Source organism: Aphelocoma coerulescens, chromosome 4A (genome assembly GCF_041296385.1).
Source record: "Aphelocoma coerulescens isolate FSJ_1873_10779 chromosome 4A, UR_Acoe_1.0, whole genome shotgun sequence".
NCBI classification, from domain to species: Eukaryota; Metazoa; Chordata; class Aves; order Passeriformes; family Corvidae; genus Aphelocoma; species Aphelocoma coerulescens.
Genome location: NC_091018.1, coordinates 16050032 through 16054785, shown reverse-complemented (window position 1 = coordinate 16054785; position 4754 = coordinate 16050032). Strand labels below are relative to the sequence as shown.

The 4754-nt window shown below is 40.4% G+C and overlaps 1 long non-coding RNA gene across 1 annotated transcript; it reads right to left on the bottom strand.

The window, feature by feature from the left end:
* Positions 1 to 503: 503 nt before the first annotated feature.
* LOC138110233 (uncharacterized) lies at positions 504 to 4510 on the bottom strand. The gene is made up of 3 exons (XR_011150836.1): positions 4428 to 4510; positions 3919 to 4068; positions 504 to 597 (listed from the first exon to the last, which is right to left on the bottom strand). It is a non-coding gene; the product is annotated as an uncharacterized lncRNA (long non-coding RNA).
* Between the last annotated feature and the right edge of the window lie 244 nt (positions 4511 to 4754).

The window sequence follows — 4754 nt, the reverse complement described above, 5'->3', positions numbered from 1 at the left end:
AAAGATGGATTGTTCTGCAGGAGAGCTGCTCTGAGTGATCTCTGGGGAAAGGATCAATTAGAGACTTTTGGCTTCCCTTCATTTATTAAATTTCCCATTAAAATAATGTTTCCATTGTTCTCTCATTTATAATTCACAGTGTGGAATTGTAATGGACAGTAACCCCCTTAGACTGTTGTCCTAACACCATGTCACACCACTTCATTTTAAACCAGTGCTTTGCAGGCACACCATTAGTTCTCAGTTGCAACAACCACCTGTGTATTTGTTAACTACAAATATAATGAGAAGTACTAGCACATATTAAAGTACTGTAATACAGTGTGAGAGCATTTTGGACGGTTCTGGACTGGTTGAAATGTTACTCAACAGTTCCTCCCAGTAGTGTGCAGGCTTGAATATTCCTGCTTGGTGCTACCCTCCTTCATTCCTCTCCTTATTCAGACTAACCCTGCCTTTCATTCACCTCTAGAGGTGACACTAATTTCTGGATGCCTGCAGAAATTGAACTATATACTCCCCTGGACACTTTGGGGCAGAGAACGGCTTCTTCTCCCTCTGGCGAAAATGGTGCCTGCTCACAGTCGTTAATTTCCACTGCAAGGAAAAAGGCAGGCTTTAATCAGGAGAGACAAGGGAAGAAGGCAGTTTCTAGCTTCCCCAGGGTTAGAGCAACACCATCCCAAGGAAGGTAATGCAATGCTTCCCCCACCACACCCCAAAGCAGAGCTAAACATGCTGCAGGGCACTTTGATCCACTCTCCCTCCCAGGCTGCAGCCTCACCCCTCCTTGGGGAGTGATATTTCACTGGGAACATCAGCTACAACCTTGGGGGACCCTTAGCAGAGTATTCACCCAAATGCCAGGGCTGGGAGAGCAGGGCATACCGCTTTTTTCTCCCCCATCATGATTGCCTGTTTCTCTGGACAGCAAAAATGGGTTTAAATCACTGCAAGCTGTGAAGAGCCTGGGCCACTCTATCCCACTCCCTAGGCAAGCATTTTATCACCAGGTTGTATTTTCTACAAATAGATACTATACATTATACTCAAGGCAGAGCACAGACATCCCCCTTCAAGCCCTGGTGAGAAGAGCAGTGCTGGAAACTTGGATCTAGGACACAAATTAGTCCCATATAACTTTCCATGCTGAAGGTGTCACTGGCTGCCTGTGTCTGTGCTGGGCAATTCTGGCTCAGGAAACGACACGTCTTTTGGTTTAGGGCTGCAGAACATGGCTGGCTTTTTGTTTGCCTTTGTGGCTTTCCCACTGCTCACAGAAGAAAGCCTTTATCCCTCAGTAAATGCACAGCTGAACTAATACATTGTCAAGGATTCATTGCAAAAGGACAGTTTACTTCTCAAGATAATGCTAAAGATTCCCAAGTGCAAGAGCCTGCAACAAAATGTAAAATATTTAAAATATAATGCAGTGAATAACCATGGACTTTCCATAATAATCATTTAGTGAATGTATAAATAGAATAAAAGCAATATTGAAGCAAATAAATGACCTCTGACACAAAGAATGGATTCCATTTCATATTACTTTACTTAACTGCCCCCTCCTTCCCCCACCAAACAGAAGCTTCATTGACAAAATGTGCTCTGGTGATTTAGTCTGTAGACTTAAAGAATGTGCAACTCTGGGAAAAACTGAATTATGGATTCTATTTGTCAGATGAGGAATGGCATGTAATAACTTAATGAACTAGAAGCTTATTAGTTGCAAAAGAGAGAAGGCGTTGTCTATCAGTCTTTTTTTTAACTCAAAAATGTTCAGGTGGGTAAGCATCAAATCCATTTCACATTTATTATCTTATGAATACCAATATGTGCTAGAATCTCAACAAGCTACAAAAATACATCTCAGCCTCTAGCTTAATGTGCATTTTATTAGTCAGTTTTGGAGGCTCTATTCGAAACCCAAGTCATTAGAATATCTGCTCACAAATTTGGCCAGCAAAATATTCACTTGAACACAAGAGCTACCCTGAATTAATCAAAACCGTGGAGTGAAAAAAATTCAAACACAGTGACAATGACAGCTGTGTTTCAATAGCTATTTATTGCTCTATGGACATGTAAATACAAAAGGACAGTAAAACACCAAATTTAACAAGAAACTTGTAGAGAAACCAGCCTAATATAAAATGGAGGAATCAAATCCTTGGCTGTTAAAGGCGTTTTCTCCACTTTGTAAATACAGGAATTTACCTCACCTACACTTTCCCGTGGATAGATTTATTTTGCACAATTGAGTGTATTTGGATCATGATATGTATGTGCAAATATGCACAAAAATGACAAAAATAAGGTAGCTTAAAATCCATTAGATGCTTCTCCCAGGCTTAGCTGATATTATCTCTTAATAAAACACTTTAATAAATAGGAATTAGCCCTAAACAAATACATAAAACACATGTGCAAGTAACAAAAAATGGTAGAAAGCAGGAAATTCAAAGTTCAAGCCAATGCACATGGAGGTATATGTAGAACAAAGCAGTCAGGTTCTAATCTATCAGCCCCAAAATTTCATGTGCTACATAGATCCCTGGGTAATTGCAATTTCAACCCTGCAAAGGATCGATTTTTTGCTTTGATTTTCTTTTCCAGAAATAAAAATAAGCAGGGAAAGAAAATCTGCATTAATTTATGCCTCTGGTAGGCTACTGTGGGTGGGCTTTTTTGGGTTATTGTTTTGTTGTGGGTTTTTTTGTGGGGCCAGTCTAGCAGCAGATGTCTTACATACATTAGGCTGTTTAGAGGAACAGTCATAGCCATTCCACTTAATCAGGTAATAGCACACTATTGACATATTAGACCAATTTAATACATTTGTTTTCTTTATCCATTTACCTTTCATCTCAAAGGTCTCCAGTACAATGGGATTTTGAACTATTTGTGCTGAGCACAATCGAAGGGCCAGTAATCCAATAATTTGATTTTCTTGCTGAAGAGAACAGGAGAGAGGGAAAGCCATCTCTCTCTTGCTCCAGCAAGGGAGCTGCAGGCCTGCATTAGGCTCTAAGCTTCCTGTGTAAAACATACCCCAAGGGCAACAGAAGGCCACTTAAACACAGCTTGGAGGGCATAACTGGAACATGGCTGTGGCACGTTGGCTTTCTGCCCAGGAGTAAATTCCAACCATTAGCATCAAACACTCCTCCTGAAGCTCTCAAACTGAAATTAAATGCCATCTATCAAATGAATAAACAATAATAAAGCAGCACAAGTAAATTCAAAAAAATAAATTGCAGTAATTTATACTGTGGATCATCTGTTCAGGGTTGCTGCTCCAGACTGCTCACCTCATATTATCTTCCAGCCTACTTTTTCACTATTGGATTTTTGCACATGTAAAACAGCCCTTGATACACAAATTGAATTTATTCATGGCCTATGTTGCTCGTTATTAAAAAAATAGTTTTAAATAATGCTTGCTTTTCCTATGCAAATAATTTTGTTTACTTCTGCTAGTCATAGGTTAAGTCTACATGAGTTGTGTAGAAACAAGAATAAAAACAACAATAATTAAACATGCAAAAATTTACCTTTACATATCTCAGGTGGAACTGCACATTATGGTTTAGGCAGTCAAGGAAAAATTCAGCAGGCTTCAGAATCTGGAGAGCTGTGACTTTAAAGTGAATTCACCCTTTAAAAGTGCTTAAAGGAAAAGCAACCAGTAATTTGGGATAGATTTTAAAAGAGGAATTTTCAATAAGTAGAATTTAATTACCTAACTGAAATTTTTGCTATGGTGTCCTGGCTAAACTGAAGAAAAAAAAAAAAAAACCAAACTCAGGGAAACGATTATGCTTTTATCTGAATCACAGTTATTACAGCAATAAATTCAGCCTTGTGCTGAGATGGGACAGTATGGTGAAGGAGAGCAAAGGGAAATATTTCACTTACTGAATATTAGTCTCATTTCCCAAAACAAGTTGATTCTTCCCAGGAACTTCTTTCCCAAAACTTCCTTAGGGTATGAAATAATTGGCTATTAACCAGTGTGTTCTTGACCCAAAGAATGGAGCAGAAAACATGCAAGACTTGTCTGGATTTCTGGAAGAAAGAAAAGAGAAATTAGAGTAGATGTGTACTGCCTGAGCCCGTGGCTCTCTTCATTTTTCTCATTGGGACTGGAGGCTTTTACCTGCATTTATAGCAGGGCAAAAGACCCGAGGAAAAGAGCAGGCAGAAAAGAGGGGAAGGGAAACTAAAATGGCACAACCTTCTCCCTTTTCAGATTTATTTTCCCCTCCCTGCTTGCCCTGCATTTAGTGTGGGGCTGTGAAAAAGGAAGGCTGCCAGCTCCATAGCATCATATTGCCAGCATAAAGGGCATCCTGTCTCAACCCGAGGCAACAGAGAACTTATGAAAAAGTGCCTGCACACTAAGAAACAAAAAGGCAAAATCTTACTTATCATAAATCCTGTGCACAGTCTTCTGAGCAAGTGGTAGTTTCCTTTTTTCCCCTTGTGCATGGGATCACCTGTAACTCACCAAAACCTCAGAGGTCCCCTGGGTGCTGCCCCAGCACCCCGAGCACCCCACAGGAGGATGCAGTGTGTGGGGACAGTTCCCATGGCCTGGAAGGATGAAAACAAGTTGTTAGTATGCACCAGGCAGTGCCAAGGGCTGAGCCTGCTGCTAATGAGTGCTGCACTGAGGGTTCAGGTCATGAGTTTGCTGAATTCTGTGCTCTTGGTACACCTGAAAACACCACACCGAGTGCAGGACAGCATAA